This window comes from Dermacentor variabilis, chromosome 3, assembly GCF_050947875.1.
Source record: "Dermacentor variabilis isolate Ectoservices chromosome 3, ASM5094787v1, whole genome shotgun sequence".
Lineage (NCBI taxonomy): Eukaryota > Metazoa > Arthropoda > Arachnida > Ixodida > Ixodidae > Dermacentor > Dermacentor variabilis.
In genome coordinates, this window is record NC_134570.1 from 145,462,855 (window position 1) to 145,486,068 (window position 23,214).

Below are 23,214 nucleotides of genomic sequence, written 5' to 3' on the forward strand. Positions count from 1 at the left end.
GGGGAGGGGGGCATAATGAAGAAGCTCTAAATTTTTCTGTTTGCTTGCGATAGAAATTATACGGAAAACCAAAGCCAATTTTAGCCGTAGTCCTCGCCGTGAAGTTCCGCATATATTTAATATGTGTATTCTATATGCCATGCTATATGACATGCCGCGTATGCAGGTTTATTGCTACATCATTTTATCTCTGAAGTTGTTAATGCCAGGTCTTACATTCGTGACAAGTTTATTCCTCAGAACTCTGAGAATGGCAGCCAACAAATGTCATGAAACAAAGTTTAGGCAGCGCATATTTTTTATCTTAAACATGTTTAGACCTAAATGTTAAAAGTTAGAAATAATAGCACAGCTCGAACCTAAAGATTTTGCAATTTTACTGGCTCGACTGTACACTACCTTCGGGATCGGTCCTGGAAAGAGGTTTGAAACGTACCCGAATCGGAAAAGTGGTGCCAAAGTCGCTAACAAATATGTTGGCTTCAATAATTAAGCATGAATGAAATTATCCTGTGGCATGATTCATACCTAGGACCCCTAGCACAACACCTTGTAGTTACTTAGGCGGCTTACGTTTGCTTCAATTCGTACTTATGTGGAAGCTACAAGTGCTGCAGTGTGATATTCTAACTTCTAGCTATTGCATTCATTGCTTCGCCCTTATGGAGAAACTGTGATATTTTTGTGAACATTTATGACTTGAACATCAAAGATGTTATAACGTCAGAGAGGCTGTGGCTTCAAAAGGACAATATATATGTCAACCTCGACGACAATGCAATTGAATATGACGTCAACTACGCCGACTGAGCATAAGGCCGAAGATGGAAACCTCTGCCGTCTCCTTCATTGTACCACTGGGTGAGCTGTCCGATATCATTGTATATCTAATTTTCTTTAAAAGGCACCCGTTTTAATGAAGATAGAAAAGATGGTTAAGGTACAATTCGCGTTTTGCCTCTTCATCAGATATATTGGTAAGCTTTCGTCCCTTGGATGCATTATTCATAAGAGAGATCAATGGTCCGCCTATTGCAGTAATGAAATGATACACACTCTGCGCTCGTAAGAAAAAGTATGTCTGTCCATATACTCAAAAGCGGCATCGTCGAGCATTGCGAAGGAACGGATGCGAGCAGTTTTTCCAGCCATCTCGATACTAGGAATATGTTTACTGAGCCATGTCTACAAGCCCTAATGGCACTACGTCATCTTTGAAATGAAAAAATTGGCTATTGTAATGATTTAGAATAATATGAGTTTTGAATGATAAACTAAGTCAGATGAAGGTTGAATGAAGACATCCTGTGGTTGCAGTGGTGTGTTCAATATTGCAATCATAGTGATAACGCGCATTGCAAGCTAAAATACTTCAACTTGTTTTTACGTGTAAATTTTTTTTAAATACTGGTGCACTTGTGGTCTAATGTGGAAGCTATATAGAAACTTATGCTATGTGCCTCAACTAATCCGTTTTACCCCAATTTCTTGCAAAAAGTACAGCCCAGGCGCGTCCCTTTTAGGGCACATTTGTATATATTTAGCCATACGGACAATCATAAGGTATTAGAATAAGGAAGCGCGTGATCTCGAGCGAAACTGTGAGCCTACGCGTTGCCGGGCACAGCCGCGTGAGCGGCGGTTCACACGAGAGAGAGAGAGAGAGAGAGAGAGAGAAATAACGTTTATTTGCACCCGCAAAAAGAGCCCCGAGGAGGCAAGAGTCTTCCTGTCTCTCCGGCTTACTCCTCCCCTTTCAGCTGGCTGATGCTCCTTGGAGCTCAGCGGTGTCCAGGGCCATGCGGATGACTTCTCTTTGGTCAGCTTCCTTCGAGCTGGTCATTAAAGTCTCCCAGGATTGTCTATCCCTATCTGGTTTATTGTATCTAGGACATGTCCATAGTATGTGGATCATGTCCGCCTTTGCCCCGCAGTGTTTGCAATTCATGTTCTCAATGCTATCGTGCCATCTCTTCAGGATGTAGGGGTTGCAGATCACCCCCGCTTGGAGTTGCCTCCATGTTATCTCTTCTTGCTTACTTAGTTTCTTATGCGCCTCTGGCAGTGTTTTCCTTCCCATTCTATAATAATCGAGAATTTCGCTGTAAGTGTTTATACCTTCCTCTTTTTGTAGGGGCTCCCTGGCTGTAGAGGCTGCATTGGTGGACCGGTAAATAAGCTCTCGGGCCAATGCATGCGCTTTCTCATTGCCGGGCAAGCCTTCGTGGGCAGGAGTCCATATAAGGTTCACTAATTCTTCTGGAATTGGTCCTTTCTCCAATATGTTGAGCGCCTCTTTGGAGATTCTCCCTGCGGTATAATTCCTGATAGCTGTTTTGGAATCTGACACTATGATTTTCACCCCTTTTTGAGTCAAAGCTAGGGCTATGGCCACCTCCTCTGCAACCTCCACACTGTTTTGCGGGGTACTGCAGCTCTTTGAGTTCTCACCGTTAGCCTGTGTCGTCACTGAGACAAAACCTGGTCTGCTTTCATATTCTGCTGCATCCGTGTAGAACACCCCTTGCTGCTTATCTAGTGATTTTTGTAACGCTTTAACCCTGTCTTTCCTCCTGTCCTGGTGGTGACTGGGATGCATATTCTTCGGGAGTGGTGGTATGCGTATCCTGTCTCTGATTTGTGACGGGATGGCTCCCGTGTTTCTTACTTTGTTGTTAGTTTTGTATCCTAGTTTCGCTAGAATTCACAGACCACCTCTGCTTCGCATTAGTCTCTGTTGCTGGGAGACTAGTGTGGCTTCGATCAACTCTTCTAGGGTGTTTGAAATGCCCATGTTTAGTATCCGCTGCGTAGATGTGAATGGTGGCAGGTTTAGGGCTGTTTTAACTCCTTTCCTAATGAGGATTTCTATTTTGTTTTTCTCGGCCCTTGTTAGTTTAAGGTACGGTGTTGCGTATGTGATCTTGCTGATCGCGAAGGACTGTATTATCCTTAATAGGTTAGCCTCCCTCATGCCTGCCTTCTTGTTGGCGATTCTTCGGAGGAGTCGGCATGTTTGGCTTACGCTCATTTCAAGCTTTCTAATCGTTTCCGTATTTCTTTCATTGTCCTGAATGTGCATGCCTAGCACACGTATAGCTTTTACGTTTGGAATCGCGTCCCCATTAACAGTGAGTTTTATCCCGTGGTTAGGGATTTTCTTTCGCATTTTCTGTGGACTGATGAAGAGAGCCTCCGACTTCGTAGCTGAACATTTAAGTCCGGCTTTTTCTAAGTGCTCTTCAATTATATTGATGGCCTTTTGCAGCGTTGCTTCTATGTGGGCGTCACTGCCTCTATTTATCCATAGGGTGATGTCGTCCGCATAGATCGTATGTTCTAGCCCCTGTAAGTCCTTAAGTTTGTGCGGGAGTCCAATCATTACTATGTTAAAGAGAGTGGGTGAGAGCACAGAGCCCTGCGGTGTCCCCTTATTACTGAGCACTATCCCTTTCTCCTCGTTACCTCCTAGACTGAACGTTACTGTTCTGTCAGTCAGAAAGTCCTTTATATACTCGTAGGTACGTCTCCCTACGTTTAGGCTATTCAATTGTTCTAAGATTGCCCTGTGGTCTACGTTGTCAAATGCTTTGGCCACGTCTAAGCCAACGATGGCTTTCGTGTCCTTCGTTTGGTGGTCGATAATTTGCTCTTTAAGCTGTAGCATGACATCGCACGCAGATAGGTGTGCTCTGAAGCCTATCATTGTGTCAGGGTATATGTCTTGGTCTTCCAAGTATCTGCTGATTCTAGATTGTATCACATGTTCCATTAGTTTCCCGACGCATGACGTGAGGGATATTGGTCTGAGGTTTTCGAGACTGAGCTTTTTTCCCGGTTTTGGAATTAGGACTAATTTAGCCTCCTTCCATTCTTTGGGGATTTTACCTTTCTCCCAACACTCTTGCATAAAATTCGTTAGGTTTACTATTGACTTGTCGTCTAGGTTCCTCAACATCCGATTGCTGATTCTGTCCGGTCCTGCAACTGTTTTCGTTCTGAGTCGATTCAACTCGGCCCTGACTTCTCCTACCGTGACGGGGCTGTCCAGGAGGGGGTTCTCTTCGCCTTTGTAGTCCGGCAGCGTTTGTTTCGGACCACATTTAAGATATCTATCCTTAACTTCAGCGAACAATTGCCCATTACTACCTTCGTATTTATACACTAGCTTCTGCATGTTGCTACGCGTCTCTGATTTGCTGTTTTGGGGATCTAGTAGGTGCCTCAATAGTTGCCATGTATTTGATTTACCAATTTTGTGATCCATCTGTTCGCATATGCTATTCCAATTTCGTTTCGTGAGTTCGAGTGCGTATTCTTCAATCTCTCCGTTCAGGTGCGCTAATGCCCTCCTAATGTTTCTATTGCTTCTATTCTCTTTAAATTTTTGCTCTAGCTGCCTCTTTTTCCGCCATAATCCGACCATTTTCCGGACTACTACCTCTTGCGTTTCGTCCGCCTCCACCTTTTCGGTGGCCTCTTGAACCGCTTCCAAGAGGGCTTTGCTCCAACTGTTTAAATCCTTGAGCTCCACTTTTTCGGCACATTTCTGCCTAAAGAGGTTCCAATTTACCGCTTCGAACTGCTTGGGTTTGGGAGTTGGTATGCCGTGTTCTACCACCGTCTCTATTATTCTGTGATCGCTCCCCAAGTCCTCTCCCGTGTTACACCATCGTGCGGTTATGTGTCCCCCTATGAGAGTAAGGTCCGGTGTGGTGTCCCTGGAAACGCTATTTCCCTTTCTAGTCGGGATTTGAGGATCTGTTAGTAGAGTTAGTTCATGCTTGGAGATAGTATCCCATAATTCTCTGCCTTTTTGTTGCGAGGTTTTGTACCCCCAAGCCGTGTGTTGCGCGTTAAAGTCTCCGACTATGACTATGGGGCTGTTCCCTGCAATGGTCTTGGACCTTTCGATGAGCTGATCGAAGCCACAATTCTTTTTTTGCTTAGGAGAGCTGTATACGTTAAGAACGTATAGGCTTCTATCTTTTCTTTTCCTCGGTACTAGTTCAATTAGGACGTGATCAATCTTATTTGTGTCAGTCTCGTGTAGTACTGCTGCTAAGTTTCTTTTAACTAATATAGCTGTCTGCCGATTCTCTCCTTGCCCAGTGTAGGCTGTGTAGCCGGCCAATTTTGCATTTTTCCCACACTCTTGCAACGCAATGACATCTGGTTTATCGATGTTAGTTAGGAATGTTTGTAGGACTGCTCTCTTTTTCAGGAAGCCCCTACAATTCCACTGCCAGATCGTGTTATTTTGCCAATGCATTTTGAATGTTAATTAATTGTGTTCTAAACCAATCGAATTCCGCTTTTAAAGCGAAGTCGCGTTTCTCAAATTCTGCTTTGAGGGCGATGTCGCGCTTTTCAAATTCCGCTCGAGTTTGTTCCATGAATTGCATCATAGCTCCGTTCATCAGGGTAATATCCTGAGTGACTTTGTCCATCTTGCTGTCTGAGTCTGTCTCTCCAGTTCTCTTCTTTTTGAGCGGGGGCCGATCTGTTTTAGGTTCTTTGTCCCCTACACTCTCTTCCTGTCTCGTACTGTTTCCACCCTTCTCTCTTTTCATCTCCTCGATTATCTTTAAAAATTCTTCCCTCTCCTTTTTCCTATCCTCAATCATGAGGTTGCCTCGAGTTGCTCATGAGGTTGCTCATGAGGTTGCCTCGAGTTGCTCATGAGGTTGCTCATGAGGTTGCCTCGAGTGTGCCTCGCTGAGTCCGTGGAAACTACTCCATCTTGCGAGTCGCAGCGTCGCCAAATGGCTTCACTACGTGCCTGCCAGGCGGCCCTGATGGAACTCGGGGTTCATGTTGCGGGGTAGAGGCGGGGCATAAATATTCCCCTTGACCTTACGCGGAATCGTCATGTACTCTGTGCCCTCGGTGATGGCCACGATAGTGAGTGAGATTCCTGAGGACTGTGCGGCCAGCCGGGGTTAACGAGAGACGACGGACTTGGGCTGTGTGGTGGGCGTCTAAGAGCTCCTCGATCGTGTTTGGCATGCCTAAGGCCCTCTATATTTGCGGTGGTCGCGTGGTGCGGAAGGTCCAGGACTGCCTTTGCGGTTCTCCTCCTCATTGTGTTTAATTTAGCTAAGTCTATATATTATTCACTTCGATACACACTTATGGAATGTTTTGTGGTGTTGTGACAAAAAGTGTTCATTTCGTGCAACGTTTCCTCCTCCTGTTGTCAACACGGGGCTTTGTCGATAAGTATAAGGAGCGAATTTCTATGAACCATAACGTTTAAGCGATTTCTATGCACATGTAACATGTTGTTTCAATCTACTGTAAATCTATGAAATTCAATGTTGATCTCGTTTCCTTTAAATAAAGGTGAACGTGTGCTACACCCATTTACCGATGCATATAGCTAATGGATCTCGTGTTATTCCCGTGAAATGAAAATATGTTTTGTGCCCATCAAGGATATACACCTCCAACACAATAAAGGTTCATCAGAAATAAATGTATTTCTGTGCTCCTTCATAGCATCAAGCATTGTCACAGCCAATCATGCGCGGAATGGTTAGAATTGTAACCCATATTTAGTTTTTTTTTATTCTTCCAATGTATTTCTTTATATCAGCTTCTGATATTGCCCATTCATGCCGTGCCCGTAAGGAGTGACAGTGCTGTCACATTTCAATTTTTTTATTCAAATCGAATTGAAAAGTGCCGCTAACCACATCGACGCCGGGAGCTCGTGATCCTGCTTCATTGTTTTTCAAGTAGCCTCGAAGCAAACAGAAACTGCTTTTGCATGATCAATACAAGGCCTATAAACACTGGTGATGGTTTTGAACCCCGATCAAGAGGCATTACCTCTCCGTGACTTCTCGACGTCACTCCTCTAACTGACATAGCTATTAGTGGTACTAAACCTCTCACTAGCAGCCAACATTTGGCCCTGCCATGTGATATTCACATAAATATATATATTTAAATAAAGGACAGAAGGGCCGCTAAGAAGTGAGGAATCCTTTTCTGGTAATCGGGCATACGTTCGACCGATATATATGGTGACGCACCGTGCAACGGAACAAGCCTACAGCTATACAACAATAGAAGAGGAAACAGCAAAACACGAAGATACCTTTAAGATAGCTTGCATAAAGATGTGCCGAATGTTCGCACACAGTGTCCGCCGTGGGCGCTGCTAATCCTGGAAGGCCGTACCGTGAATATGCGGCTTCTGAGGGATGCGTAACTAACGCTGAATTTTATTTGTGGTGAGTTTATTTAGTTGGGCATAAATAAGGTGTAATTGAGGGATCTTTTTCTGCCATGCCTACTCGCATTTGAAAAGTAAAATTTAACACGCAGACTGCTATATATCGACATTTTCTGAATATGCGCTCTTTAGGTGATCGCAGATGTTGCAGTGGTTCTTTAAATAGTCGGCTGGCGTGTTGTAGATGTTTCTTCTGTGATAATATCGCATGTGGTCAAGGCGTGAGCTCAGGTCAGATCATACGGGAGATTTTGTTATAAGCAGTGACATACAGTTTATTTTTCCCCGCTATGTCTCCTTGATGCTACTATTTGTGGAGCCGTATATAAATATTGACGAAGTTTGTGCCACGCAAGGACGTTACATATAACAGAATATTATTTGTTTTCTTTCTTCAGTGCTCTGTACCACAACCTCCTCCGATGGCAACGATAAAGGACAACTGACAAGTGTAAGAGCAGGTAAAGGGAATAAAGGAAAAAGTTTCATCATTTGTTTTAATATGCATGGCTAATTTTAGCAAGGGTATTAACTCACGAAGGTCGAAAGCGTGGGCTCCACTTACTAGATGTACTTAGAATAAAAGCAAAGCCTTTTGTGTCCCTTATTTATTCTGAAATACATGAAATATATATATATATATATATATATATATATATATATATATATATATATATATATATATATATATATATATATATATATATATATATATATAGCTGCAAGGACGAGCTCGTTGTAAAATACTTGCGGCTAAATTGAACGACACTGATTGCAACAAATGTGTCCAATGGCTGGTTTAAAACATCACAGACGGCCAAAAATAAACGTAGTGTAATGATTAGGTATGATGAGTGGCTGAGTAGCCTATAATATATATCGCTTTTCGAGTGCGATCTTGACAGAAATGTAGCACTCTTTCAAAGGAATGTTACTCTGTATCATTTTCTCACAAGGAAAATGGATGTATTCTTAAAGTTAGACTTTTTCTCGCTGCACAGCATAATTACGCAGTTTAGAGACAAAATACAATGGTAATGCTGTTACAGTCATATTCGCGCTAGTCGTTGGCTAAATTAAACTTACAAATAGTTGATTCCAACCTAATCATAGAAAAATCTGGGCCCACGTTCAGCAAAAAAAAAAGAAATATTGGAAGAACTCACTTCCCAATGACCCTCGACCCAACTGCGTACAGCATTAAATCAGAATAGCAACACAACGAATTTCTATCACCGAAACAAGTTATGTATGAGTGGCTTACTGCAGCCTGACTCCTCTTTAGCGCTTCCCTGAAAATCATTATGCAAGGACTCCGCACAGATGGTTAACCAGCAAAGGTGAAACCTGCGGCGCCGGTGTTTATCCCTAGGTTAATCTCGACAAATCATAAAGCGACGGCTTGGTAGGCTGCCGGATCTTCGGTGCGCAGTTACTGCTTGCACTCGGCTGCACGAGTCTGTTCTTTTGACCGGGATGCAGCATCGGCACGAGTTAGACGAGCTCGTTCTCGCTTCCGCTCGTGGCATTGCTAGTCGAAAGATGCTTGTTCGTACGAAATACACATGACGCGTGGCCTACCCATTTGGGAGCCGGAGAGAAGCTGCTGCGCTCGCGCTCGGCTGCGACGCAGAGCAACGGCGTCGCTACTGCCGCTGCCAATCGCGCGCCTCTCTTTATCTTTTTTTTCCGCATGCGCATGAGATTGCGCTGGAGGAGTTTTTGCCATACAGGCGACAGACCGATGGACGAACCAATAGGCTAGCCATATACAGCTTCGCTGTAAAACACTCTGCGCCATCTAGCGGGGCACCGAAAAGCATGCGCGTGACCGAAGTATGCGCGTGACACAACACCTGGCACGCCGGTGTGGGCGAGGGCATATGGCGGAAACCGGGCTGCGGTTTCACCGACACGTGCAGCCCCAGCCAATGACTGCAGAACCACCACGTGCCACGACGCGGACTAACGAAGGCGACGTGTGTTTAGGCATATTTCTGAAAACCGCGCTGGATCTAGACATTGAACTGCGGTAGCGTCCCAAACCGCGTAAAAAAGTTCTCTACCAGCTCTAGCCCAAGGCAGCGCAAGTCAGCAGGTTGGGCCATGCGCAAGTTTATTTTGCGTGGGATAATGAGCACTTAAACGAATTCAGCCAAATGTTACGCGGCGCGGTTGAGCATACGAGAAGTAGGTATATTCAACTATGCGGAGATGCTGTCTCTGGGAAGAGAATTCACGACAAGTTCGCTGTGGATTCTGTTTCTTTAGCAAATCCGACTTATAGATTGATGTCAGCGCAGCGAGCAAGTGTGCTTTACGGGGCTAAAAAGTGTTCTCCCTTAAGTCATGTTTCAGGGGCACTTGACGTTCATATTACTAAAATTTGCATGCAAATTTTCAATATCTCACTAAGACAAATACATGGTAAGGCAAAGTAGTAATTTTCACTACGATATTTTTCTCTTATACTTTGATAATAACTCGTTAAAGCAGATGGTCGCCTATGGAACATAATTTCTGAGCGCAATCAAATCTCTCCGTTTTCGTTTCTTTTTCTTCGCTCACGCACCGCTACCTCTAACGCCAGAGTAACTTCATGTTACTTACACGAAAACCAAGATTGAAAAGTTTGATTAACCATAATGCCCTTGAAAAAAACCACAGTTATGAGAAAAAGACTGGTGGCCTTACCGCAGGGTCTTGCTAACCTCTGAACTAGCAGTAAGGAGCAGTTATCCTATTACAACTATGAACCGAGAATTGAAAGCACCAAGGGTTTATATTTTGAGTACATAATCAAATTATTCTACTACTACAACAGTAGTCCTCATAAACATTTGGCAGTGCTAACACATCCTATTGACATTAGATCCAAACCACTAGAATTTTCAGGTTTGATATAGCAGCTACATGATACATTTTATAAACTGATTAGGTTACCATTCTAGTAATTATTTATAGTCGTTAGTAAGCAGCAAACATCTGAAACAATACAACTCTACCTCAATCGTGACTCTTGCGGCTCATCAAAGTAAGTTAGTTATAGCGAAAGCTGGGGACCAAGTGGCAGCTTGTATTACGCCACTCTCATATTATTACACATAGATTTGCCGTTTGCACACGTCTCAGCGCTTGCATGCGAGTAGAACGGAGCTGCCTGTTAGAAATAACAATGTACAAAGCAGCGATGGTCCTCTTCGGTAACCATGAACAGAAGGTTAATTAAAGAAACACAATGCACATACCAATATTGAAGTTTTCCACCAAATAGATACTGCAGTCTGACGGCACGCGCATATCCGATAAAGAGGAAGCCTGTCTGATTAGAAGTAGTAGAGGATGCCAAACTACTGTTGGCCTTGATATATTCAAGCCCCCAAGAAATACGAAGAAGAAGATGCAGTAAACGGTCATTATGAAAGCGTCAGTGCTCATAACAGTGTCTATATATATAACACCCAAGTGACCACTGGAATTTCTTTACTCTAAACATTTGCACTTCAGTGTACTCAGTATTGACCAGATACTTTACGAATGCTTCACAGTAGTAGGTAGAAGTAAACATCGAATACGAACAGCGCCATGATTTTTTTCCTGGCCGCAGCGAAGAAATGAAACATATGTAGGTAATGCCATGTCCGGGAGAGGATGCTGCGTCGCTCAGAAATTAATCTGAAGGTGACTCTCCTGGTGACAAAGCCCTTTGTATACTACAAGACTTCTTATAGTGGTGCCACGTGCATGTATGTGTGCATGTATAAGCACCATATTTATGCCGTTCGTTTCAGTATGTTAAATTCATGAAATATACACAGGTGAAATATGAGATATTTAAGCACTGATGCTTGCATTGCAGCAAGAAAAAACAAACATCAGCTTCTATATTTTAACTGTTCCTGCCATCAACAGCAAGGTGCTCGGTCGACAGAGCAAGCAGCACGTGAGCAAAGAAAAATAGAAAAGAGAAATCTAAGGTCGCGTTTAAGATTTTTTCTAAGCAACCATTTGCGTTAGTGTGACACAAAAAATAACAGGGAAAGGAAAGTTCACGGTCAGAAATTTAAATTTTCCGTAGGCGACCGTTTGCCTTAGGTATACATTTAAAATATGTATGCCAACTTGAGTAATTTGCCCTTAAGTTTCCCGGAAGAGACTTCTGCGAGAGAACATTCAGCACCATAAAGCACACTGGCTCCCTGCGGAAATGTAAATCTACGAGTGTCTAATTTGTTGATGAAACTGGGCGCCGGCGGGCATGTCACCGATTCCCTCGCCAGCGACAGCATCTCCGAGCAGCTTCACTTACCTAAATCCCGCCGGCTTAACCGCACCCCGAATTATTCGGCTGAGTAGTTAGTCGCACTCAATAAAAGCGCAGCCGCGCTCTTCTCTCGCACTTTTTTCTAGATAAGCTTCCCCATGTAGTGGGGCTGCTGGGAAGTACGCGCGTGACCTCCGAGTGCAGAAGCTTAGCGCGCGGCTGCTTTAGGACGCTGATAATATCTCCGCCATACGTCACACACTCAGTAGCGCATCCTCAGAGAGCCAAGCTGTCGATAGTAAGCATTTAGAGTAAGCGGAAAAACTCTATTGCCTATTAGATGGAAAGTTACAAACTGTCTAATTGGACGTTGCGCAAAGCGCTCTACAAGTTTATAATTTAAGTTTTTGGCCTAACTTCATTGCTTCAGAGGATGGTTATTTATTCTTGACTAATTGTGCAATTAAGCAGAATACAAAAGCTAGTGTGGCTTACTCCATGCAATAGTCAGCAACATGAATTCGGTCGCGTCGTCTTAAGTGCATTGACATATTTATTTTTACTCTGGTTAATGTTAACTGGGACACCCTATATAATTGACGCGAAGTATCAATCGATCGTTGCCCACTACAGGCAACGATCGCCTTAGAGAACACGACAAAGGGCGCAGTTGTGCGCCGGGTCTTTGTGTGTTGGCCATCATTCAAAAGAGCTGTACTCTTACAATAGCCCTGACCATTTCCCGAAGGTCCTCGAGGTGGTTTCCCGAAGTCATGTTAGGGAGGGCTGTTCGAAGGTTCCCCCTCATCACGTTGCGGTCGTATACTCTGACACGCTGTCGAAAGCCCCTTTCTATTTCTGTCACTTCAGCCAGTAATTCCGCAAGTGTAGGGGGCGGATTTCAAATGAGCCCAGCAAAGATCCCTTGCCTCACGCCTCCTATCAGATATCAGGCCGTCTTGTATTCGGTCATTGAGGGATCCGCACGTCTGAAGAGCCCGAGCTGCGCCATGCCTTCAGTACACGTAATGACGCTCTCTTTGAGGGCTTGGATTCTTGCCTGTATTCCCAACTCCACTACTTCCTTCCTGTCCATGCTGGAGTATGTGACGCTTAGCTGCCGTCGAAATTCATGCCACGAAATCAGTGCCGCTTCATGGTTATGGAACCTCGTCCACGCAGAGTCTTGGAGCGGGAAACACACGTTGCGCAGCTTGCGTTGTTAGTTCCAACCGTTGCATTCGGTGACCCTATCCAAATGGTTTCGCCAATCTTCCACGTCTTCAGTATCAGCTCCGTGGAATACAATCGTCACCTGTGGCGGGTTGACGATGAACTGCACCGGCACATCAGCCGCAGCACAAGACTGTAAGCTTAGGTTCATCATCCAGATACGCTCGGGCGACAGACCATTCCCATGTTGGAGCCCTTGCAGAGGGCGGCGGGTACGCACGTGTAAAGGAGTAATCTCTATCAGAATACTCTGTGGAGATGAGTGAGGGGTTCGCTGCGTTTTCGGCGTTGGTATCCTGTACCCAGCACCTCCACCAGTATAATGCATCAATATGAACACTTACCGCAAGACACTGCCATCGCCTTCCTTCATATATTTTCTGCACTCACGGATGTCGCTTCCCTCGAAACTGCTTCGCCTAATTCATCAGTAGCGATCAACCTGACCGATCGCATTAAGATTAACTCCGGCTTATCGGAAGGACAGAAACAGCAGCTGCTGGACCTTGTCAATGACTTCTCTGCCTGCTTCTCTACTGAGTATAAAGAACGGCGCAACTCCGTTACGAAGCATCGCATTCCTACGGATGAGTCAGCACGCACCATTTGTCAACATCCGTACCAAGTTTGGCCTGCGGAAAGGGAGGTGATAAAGCGCAAGGTTCAATACATGATCAGTGAGGACGTGATTCAGCCGTCCATAAGTCCGTGAGCGTCCCCCGTCGTGTTAGTTAAAAAGAAGGAGAATATACTACGTTTATGCGTAGATTATTGACGGCTTAATAGTGTAACCAAACGCTTTATTCCCATGCACCGATCGATGACGCTCTGGACCCTTTACGCCACGCCCAATTTCTCACCTCTTTCGATCTTAAGTCAGGGTAGTGGCAAATCGAAGTGGATGAGCGCGACTGCGAAAAAGCAGCATTTGTGACGTCTGATGGATTATGTGAATTTAATGTCCTCCCATTCGGCCTGTGTTCCGCAGCTGCCACATTTCAGCGGATGATACACACTGCTCTCTCTCTGGATTAAAATGTCAGACATTCTTAGTCTTTCAAACGATGAAGCGCCAACCGAGACATCACATTAAGAAAAAACAATGACCGGACATTTTATTAGTGTGCTGTCCCTCTTGGCGTTTCCTCTTTTGAAAGATATGAACCAACTAGTCAGGAAAAATGTTCTAGTGCTTAGTCTGCTTAGATGGTGTTGTGGTGTTTTCGAGAATGTTTGCAGAGCATCTACAACGACTCAAGTACGTACTCAACGCAATAAGAAAAGCCAATCTGACTATCAAGCATTAGAAATGTCATTTTCGCATTCAGGAGCTCGACTTTCTTGAACACGTAGTCAGCCCCCACGACCTTCAACCAGACGCCGAGAAGCTAGCTACGGTGGCACAGATCCCGCGTCCCACTGACAAGAAGACAGGTCAGCGCTACTTATGTCTCTGCCTAGACCTGAGGAGGGAACGGAAGAAACTCGCACATAAGAAGCCGATCAATGAGTTAGCGGTTAGAGGGAAAATAGAGGAATTCCAGATCAAGCTACAGAACAGGTATTCTACATTAATTCACTAAGAGGACCTGAGTGCTGAAGCAAAGAACGACAATCTTTTGAGCATCATTAAGGACTGTGCAATAGAAGTCGGTGGTAACTGCCTTAGACAGGATACCAGTAAGCTATCGCAGGAGACGAAAGATCTGATCAAGAAACGGTAATGTATGAAAGCGTCTAACCCCACTGGTAGAATAGAAATGGCAGAACTTTCTATGTTAACCAACAAGCGTAAGACAGCTAACATAAGGAAGTATATTATGGATAGAATTGAACATGTTCTCAGGAACGGAGGAAGCCTAAAGCAGTGAAGAAGAAACTCGGAATTAGCAAGAATCATATGTATGCGTTAAGAGACAAAGCCGGATATATCATTACTAATATAGATGAGATAGTTCAAGTGGCTGAGGAGTTCTGTAGAGATTTATACAGTACTAGTGGCACCCACGACGATAATGAAAGAGAGAATAGTCTAGAGGAATTTGAAATCTCACAAGTAATGGGGGAAGAAGTAAAGAAAGCCTTGGGAGCTATACGAAGGGGAAAAGCAGCTGGGAGGATCAGGTAACAGCAGAATTGTTGAATGATGGTGGGCAGATTGTTCTAGAAAACTGGCGACCCTGTAAACGCAATGCCTCATGACCTCGAGCGTACCGGGATCTTGGAAGAACGCTAACATAATCCTAATCCATAAGAAAGGGGACGCCAAATACTTGAAAAATTATCGACCGATCAGTTTATTGTCCGTTGCCTACAAACTATTTACTAAGGTAATCGCAAATAGAATCAGGAACACCTTAGCCTTCTGTCAAGCAAAACACCAGGCAGGATTCCGTAAAGGTTACTCAACAATAGACCATATTCACACAGTCAATCAGGTGATAGAGAAATGTGCGGACTATAACCAACCCTTATATATAGCTTTCATTGATTACGAGAAAGCGTTTGATTCAGCAGAAACCTCAGCAGTCATGGAGGCATTACGGAATCATGGTGTAGACGAGCCGTATGTAAAAATACTGAAAGTGATCTATAGCGGCTCCACAGCCACCGTAGTCCTCCATAAAGAAAGCAACAAAATCCCAATAAAGAAAGGCGTCAGGCAAGGAGATACGATCTCTCCAATGCCATTCACAGAGTGTTTACAGGAGGTATTCAGAGACCTGTATTGGGAAGAATTGGGGATAAGAGTTAATGGAGAATACCTAAGTAACATGCGATTCGCTGATGATATTGCCTTGCTTGGTAACTCAGGGGACCAATTACAATGCATGCTCACTGACCTGGATAGGCAAAGCAGAAGAGTCGGTTTAAAAATTATTCTGCAGACAACTAATGCTTAACCGTCTCGGAAGAGAACAGCATTTTAAATAGGTAGCGAGGCAAAGGAAGTGGTTGGGGAATACATCTACTTAGGGCAGGTAGTGACGGCGGATCCGGATCATGAGACGCAAATAATCAGAAGAATAAGAATGGGCTGGGGTGCGTTTGGCAGGCAATCTCAGATCAGTAACAGCAGGTTGCCATTATCCCTCAAGAGAAAAGTGTATAATAGCTGTGTCTTACCAGTACTCACCTACGGGGCAGAAACCTGGAGGCTTACGAAAAGGGTTCTACTCAAATTGAGGACGACGCAACCAGCTAGGAAAGACGAATGATAGGTGTAACGTTAATGGATAAGAAAAGAGCAGATTGGGTGAGTGCACAAACGCGAGTTAATGGCATCTTAGTTGAAATCAAGAAAAGGAAATGGGCATGGGCAGGATATGTAATGAGGAGGGAAGATCACCTATGGTCATTAAGGGTTACGGACTGGATTCAAAGGGAAGGGAAGCGCAGCAGGGGGCGGCAGAAAGTTAGGTGGGCGGATGAGCTTAAGATGTTTGCAGGGACGACATGGGCACAATTAATACATGACCGGGGTAGCTGGAGAAGTATGGGAGAGGCCTTTGCCCTGCAGTGGACGTGACCAGGATAATGATGATGATGATGATGAAGTCTCTGCACTTACTACTGTGGTTTTGTCGAAGGTATTTCAAAGATCTCCAAACACAGAAACCCACACAGACACCAGAAACGTGGCACTCGGTGCTGCACACGTCCAGTGGCAAGGCGGCGCCGAAAGAGTACAACACTGCCCTCTCACAAAGGCGGAGGTCAACTATTCCACGACTAAAAAGGAGTGTCTCGCCGTCGTTTTGGCCATCTGCAATTCTGACCCTACCTGCACGTCTGACTTTTTTTGCGTAGTAAGTGACCACCACTCACTGTGTTGGCTCGCGAGTCTTAGGAAACCTTCAGGCTGCCTCACTCGTTGGATCCTGCGCCTGCAGGAGTAGGACGTCAAAGTAGTTCATCGATGCGGACAGAAGCACCACGACGCTGACTGCCTCTTCCCTGAATCTATACGTTTGCAGCCAATAGACTTAGAGCAAGCCTTCCCGTTTCTTGGTGTGGTAGACACTGTCGACATGGCTGACCTCCAAAGTGCAGACAATATATTGCTTCCCCTCATCCGACACCTTCAGGGAAGCGGCGTTGTTGTAATACTACCGATGTCCCGACAACTGAATTCTTACTGCGTCCACGACAACGTTAACTACAAAAAGGACTTGAAAAACAGCCAAGAACCATTCCTTCTCGTCATCCCAGTTTCAATGCGCAAAGCAGTGCTGCAAGCGTGTCATGACGGCCCGTGTGCCGGACACTTAGACTTCTCCAGGACGTTAGCGCGCATAAGCCAGAAGTATTACTGGCCAGAGCTGTTCTGGTGCGTTCGGTGCTGCGTGAGATGCTGCCGTGATTGTCAGCGGCGCAAGGTTCCACGTTTGAAACCTGCTGGTCTTCGGCAGCCCGCAGAACCTCCACTGTTTTAATAGGTGGGAATGGACCTCCTCGGTCTGTTCTCTACGTTTTCGACAGGCAACCAATATATAGTCGTTGAAACAAAGCAGTTTCCCCATACCTAGTGCGGTATGGGGAAACAAAAGCTGTACACCGCGGAACGGCTACAGAGGTCACCGTGTTTTTGTCCATGACATCGTACTTCGTCACGTGGCCCATTCCGTCTTAATGACCGATTGAGGGACAGCGTTTACTGCTAACTTAATGGAATAGCTCGTCACGCTTACCGACACCTATCATGAGAAAATCACGGGCTAACACCCACAAACTAATGGACTTACGGAGCGTCTCAATAGAACTATCACGGATATTATTTCTATCTACGTTGACATAGAGCAGAAGTTATGGGACGAAATTCTGCCATACGTGACATTCGCATGCAATACGTCCATTCAGGAAACCACCCAATTCTCACCGTTTGAACTGAATTATATTCGCTCTACAACACCTTCACACGCCATGCTCCCGGTTGACAACGAAACCACAAGAAGCGACAATGCTGACGACATCGTCCGAAAATCCAAAGAAGCTCGACAGCTTACTCACAACCGCATCCGGCTCCAGCATAGTGATGACGCCCGCGATTACAACAGCAGCAGAAGGAACATCCAATAGGAACCAGGCGATTACATTTGGGATCGGACAAATGTCCGTCATCGGGGGCTGTCGGAAAAGCTGCTGCGTAGATACATTGGCCCGTACAAGATCGTCAGGAGGCTCAGCGACGTGAGCTTCGAGGTTGTCGGTCAGAGTGCTACTATTAGATCGCGCAGACGACGGCCACAAGCCAAAATTTTCTACGTAGTGCGGATGAAACCGTACTGCGCCGACGACGAAGTTTCCCTCTGGTCAACTTTCTCCCACGCTCTCTGTCGCCCTTGAAATTCTCCAACCGGCGACCGGGACGGTCGCTTTTCACGTGGGGAGTAATGACGAGAAGTAAGCTGCCTACCACGAGTCCCGATCGCTAGAAGTCAGCTGCCCACTGCAGGCACATATCGCCAGATAGAAGACGATGAAGGGCGCAGTTGTGCCCCAGGTTTTTTGGTGTCGGCCATCATTAAAGAAGGTTGTTCTCTTTCGGCGAGCTTGCCCTAATTATGTTCGTGACCATATATATATATATATATATATATATATATATGGGGTCTGTTCTGACAGTACTGCCAGTAAATTTATTGTGACGCCACTGCACGTCAGAGCGCGGTCTAACCAGTTCCAACTGGTAGTGGGCGAACACAGTTTATCAGCGCTCCGTCGCTCAGTCTGCTCCGAGCATCGGAGAGTGTAGGACGGGCGTGTCCGTGAGAGTCGGTTTTTTATTCATGTGCAAGTGAAAATGCAGCGCCCGTTAGGACAAAGTTTTGCGATCAGGTTTGGCGGGAAACTTGCAAAGGCCGCTGTGGAATCAGGTACTATACTCAAGACTGCTTACAAAGAACATGCCCTGTCAGATCGGCATGTGTTTCGGTGGCACAACGCCTTTTTGCAAAGCCGGGAAGAGGTCGATGGCGAGGACCGCGCCGGACGGCCATCCACTATCACCCCGGCTGAAAATGAGATGCGAGCGAGGCAAAAAAACTGTTGAACTCAGACCGACAATTAAGCGTTCGTTTAAAGGCCGGCACTTTAAACATGCTGAAAACTCAAGTTCAATGAAATCGTTACAAACGATATCGGCATGTGGAAGGTGTGCGCTAAAATAATTCCAAAAGTGCTCACTGACGGCCAAAAGTCACGCCGCGTTGAAATATGACAAGAAAACCTGGACATGTGCAAACGTAATCGAAAACTTTTAGACAACGTCATTACAGGTGACGAGACTTGGGTATGACCCGCAGACAAAAAGGCAATCATCGGAGTGGCACATGCACTCGTCCCCACGCCATAAGAAAGCCAGGATGAGCAAATGAAAGATCAAGTTCATGCTCATCATTTTTTTGTATATCCACGGACTGGTTCATCACGAGTTTGTAGAATCTGGAACCACTGTGAACGCCAATGTTTATGTGGGAGTCCTCAAAAGACTGAAACGCAGGGTTCTACACATCCGGCCGGATATCGCAGACAACTAGATGTTGCACCACGATAATGCGCCGGCCCACTGTGCCTTCGTCGTCACTGACTACCTGGTTAAAGCAGGAGTGTCGACAATCCCCCAGCCCTCGTACACCCCGGACTTGCCTCCCGCGGACATTTTTCTGTTTGCACGCCTCAAAACACCCATGAAAGGCAAGCATTTGCAGCTTGGAAAGCAGCTTGCCCCGCAGCATTAAATACCATTCCGGAGAAGTACTACCGAAACGCATTTATGAGCTGGAAGTCTAGCTGGAGCCGATGTATCGACGCAAAAGGAGAGTATTTTGAAGATTTTTAAACACATGTAGCGATAAATTTAATACATGACCTTTATTGGTCTTACTGGCATTACTTTCAGGACAGACCGTGTCTTAGTATAACTATCACCGATAGATGGTGGAACTATTGAAGTTTATTTGATTTTTGTGAACAATGCTTGCCCTGCTTAGCGATAATATTCATGTAGAGATAATTGCAAGGAGCTATGCAAAGAAAATGATACCAGTAACTTTACGTAGCTTTACTAATTAACAGACTAACTTTATGAGACACGATGACATTGGTGGGGATTTCAGATCAAATGGGGGCAGGAGATATTCTAGCTGTGAAGTAGAGTTGAAATAGCAATGCAATGCGTACAATAGACAATCATTGGTATCATAATGTAAGATAATGGGTACTGAATAAAAGAAAACATCGTACGACAGCAGGGAAGTACATAGTATAAGAAAATTTGTATGTATATAATGGCTCATTTACTGGAGATCGCTGGTAGAGGCCGTTGACACTGCGTCGAATATAAGATAGGGTGATGATGCTGATACTTCTAATTTTCTTAATAAGATGTGTTTCGGGAATGTTCTAACAATCGCATTTAGAGAGACCCTTATACAGGTACTAATTAATCACAGAAATTCTGCATTTTAAAAGACAACGTCTCCCGAATCTCTTACGGCAAATATATTTCGAATCCTTCAAATACAAGTGGAGTTAGTTCATGAATCCCTGGCTATCTCTTCCTTTTCATCTCCACTAGGGATGTGGGAATGTTCGGAATTTTAGAATAACCAGTTGAATAAAGTCCCATTCGACTCCGTCTTCAAAGGGAATAGTCACTTGTCGTAAATTCGAATGTTTTTTGAATACCTTTCGAATGTTTGAGAATGTCAACTGCGCACGGGTACGCATAAAATTGGACCAAGAGCAGAGTAAATTTTCGCCCCCATGGGCATGGTATAGACATGGATGGATGGATGGATAGAATAACTTTACTGAAAGGTCCTGCGAGCTACGGGGCACAAGGCCCCATAGAACGGGCTACTCCCACGTTGGTACCGGGAGTTATAACTCCCTGGCCTCATCGTGGTCTCGCTGTGTGGCCCAGAGATGCTCCGCCAGGTCCGCGCTGGGTAGTGCTTCTTGTAGCCTGGCGGAGTGTTGATTCTTGTTTGCGTGGGTCCGACCACACGGCCAGTACAAGTGATATACGTCTAGTGCGCTATGGCAATTTTCGCCATATGATGTTGTGTATGGCTCAGGCATGTAGGGATGTAGTCCGTTCAGCATGCGGTACGCGTTGGTTTGAAGCATTCTGAACGTGAGGGATTGAGGCCTGGTGAGTTTATTATGAGGTGTGCTATATATTCTGCGGTCTAGATAAAAGTGCTTTGGGATCTCGTTGTACGTGGGGGGAGGGTCCCGATTCTCACTGGGTGGTCATGAACAGATAAGATGGCGTCGCAGATGGTTAGGTCTCGCGCGCTCCTGTGAGCCATCTCATTGAGATTGGGAGGGGCATCCTCGATCTCTCCTAGGGGCGCCGGAAACCACCAGATGGTTTGATATTGCAGCGGTGCGGAGGTATTGACTATTTGTAGTGCTTGTCTTGCAACGGTTCCTTTCTGAAAGGCTTTGACTCAGGCCGAGCGTGAATCGCGGTAGACGTGAGTGCTGGTCGGGTCTGTGAGCGCGAGTGCAATGGCGACCTGTTCTAGTATCTCGGACTTGTGGGTCTTGAATGCGAGAGCGTTTGTGACTTGACCTTGCTTATTGGCCGCGCTGGCAACGAAGGCCTTCCTGCACGGGTACTGTGCCACGTCTGCGAAACAAGCTAGGATCTTCTTATGACATATTTCGCGCAGGATGAACGATCCGCATGCCAGCCTTCTGGGTTGAGGTGCATGGGGTTCTTGTTCCGCGAGAGTGGGCGAACCGTAGGAATTGCATGTGTCCGTTGGAACGCTTTGGTATATATTATCGATTGCTGCGGCGTCCTGACCTAGTTTGGGTAGGATTCCTCTACCCGATTTGGTTCTAGAGAGTATTGTCAATTGAGCGCGTTCTTGAACTTCGGCGATTTATTCAAGTGTATTGTGTACCCCCAGTTGCAGCAGTAACTCTTGGGGATTCCCAGACATGAAACATGAGAACTTACGTAGTGGGATAGGCTATGTCTCTTAGCCATACTTTACAGACTGGACGGCGACCACTCACGTTTACTGAAGAGCCCTGTATATGCGAAGAAACTACTTGATTGCTGCTAATACTGCATTTGTGCTTTTAATAAACATCGCTTCAAAACGTATTCTGTATTTACAGAAACTTGCTAACTTTGAGAATACTTCATGGGATGTGAACGTCGTTTTATACTGATTGTGATAACGGCTATTTAGTAACCGAAAACTATTCGCAAGGTTCTCGATAATCAATTCGATTCGATTCGCTTCTGGTAATGTTCGACTAGCATTCGATTCGCTCTCAAAAATCACTATTCGCGCATCCCAAGGCTCCACTATAGCGCGCTGGAAGCTACACGGCGGAGAAGCCAAGAGGGCAGAGCCCCAGGCTAAAGGCGAGTGTCGCGGTGGGGAAAGGGGTCGCCGCGGCACCCCGTGGTAGCCGTGGTAAGCTACGCTAAGCATCACACCACTGCCATCCCGGAGGCCACGCACAGCAGACGCAGCTACGCGCAGTGCAAAGGTGAAATGATTTTTCTATATTTCTGCGATCGCAGCTATGTATCTATATTTTCATTTATTCTTCTCGAAAGTGGCAATTATATATTACTGAGAATGCTGTCTTAATCACGAAATCTGCCAATAGTGTTGGTACTCTCGCTGCTTTCGATGATGCCACCTGGCGACGTTGGGGATTCGAGGGCAAGCGTTTTTTTTTCTTGCTGTGTTTTACAATATGTTGTACGTTCCTTGCTGCATGCAGCGCTAGCATATCTTTCTGAAATATTCACAGCAGCCACCACAGCACATTGGCAACGTTTATTAACTATGTTCAAAGCGTGTTTCAGGGCCCCTTTAATCGCAATATCGACCTGAGAAATGTATTTATCTTATTGTGTCTCCGCGTTTAGACATCTGATGCGGAAAAGCCTAGTTCAATGCACATACCTTCGTATATCTCGTTACTGCAAATAATGAAAATGATTGCTTTTACATGGTATTGGGACAGGTTCTGTATCAGGCTTAAAAACATTTTCCTGTTTGTCTCTTTTTATTTATTCCATAAAGATCAAACGAACGGTGAAATCATCGAAGCAAAGATGGCCGACATTGCCCCGGATTATTTAAACACGGGGATCAAAGGTGAACCGGTATTCGTGGAGCCCCGTGAACGTCTCAAAGAGGCACACGCTAAAAGGCCAGGCTCGACCCCAAACAAATATGCTCCGGAACATATTACTCCTAAGAAAGGGAGTGCAAGAAAACGAAGGAATTCAAAGACGTCCAAGAGAAGAACAAAAACAAACAAAGGGAAATAACCCAAAGAGCACCTTGTGATTCTAGGTTATACTGTGTTATGGGTGGGCTTTGAAATTCTTCAATGATTCAGTAAAATGTTCAACACAGATGTGTGCTTTTTGTATTTGTAGTAATAGAAAAATATGTAGTAATGGGAGTTTTGGATATATTTATTA

General features: G+C 45.2%; 1 long non-coding RNA gene across 1 annotated transcript; it reads left to right on the forward strand.

The window, feature by feature from the left end:
- Window positions 1-843: 843 nt before the first annotated feature.
- LOC142574250 (uncharacterized) lies at window positions 844-23,140 on the forward strand. The gene is made up of 3 exons (XR_012826473.1): window positions 844-977; window positions 7,642-7,704; window positions 22,808-23,140. It is a non-coding gene; the product is annotated as an uncharacterized LOC142574250 (long non-coding RNA).
- Window positions 23,141-23,214: the final 74 nt, after the last annotated feature.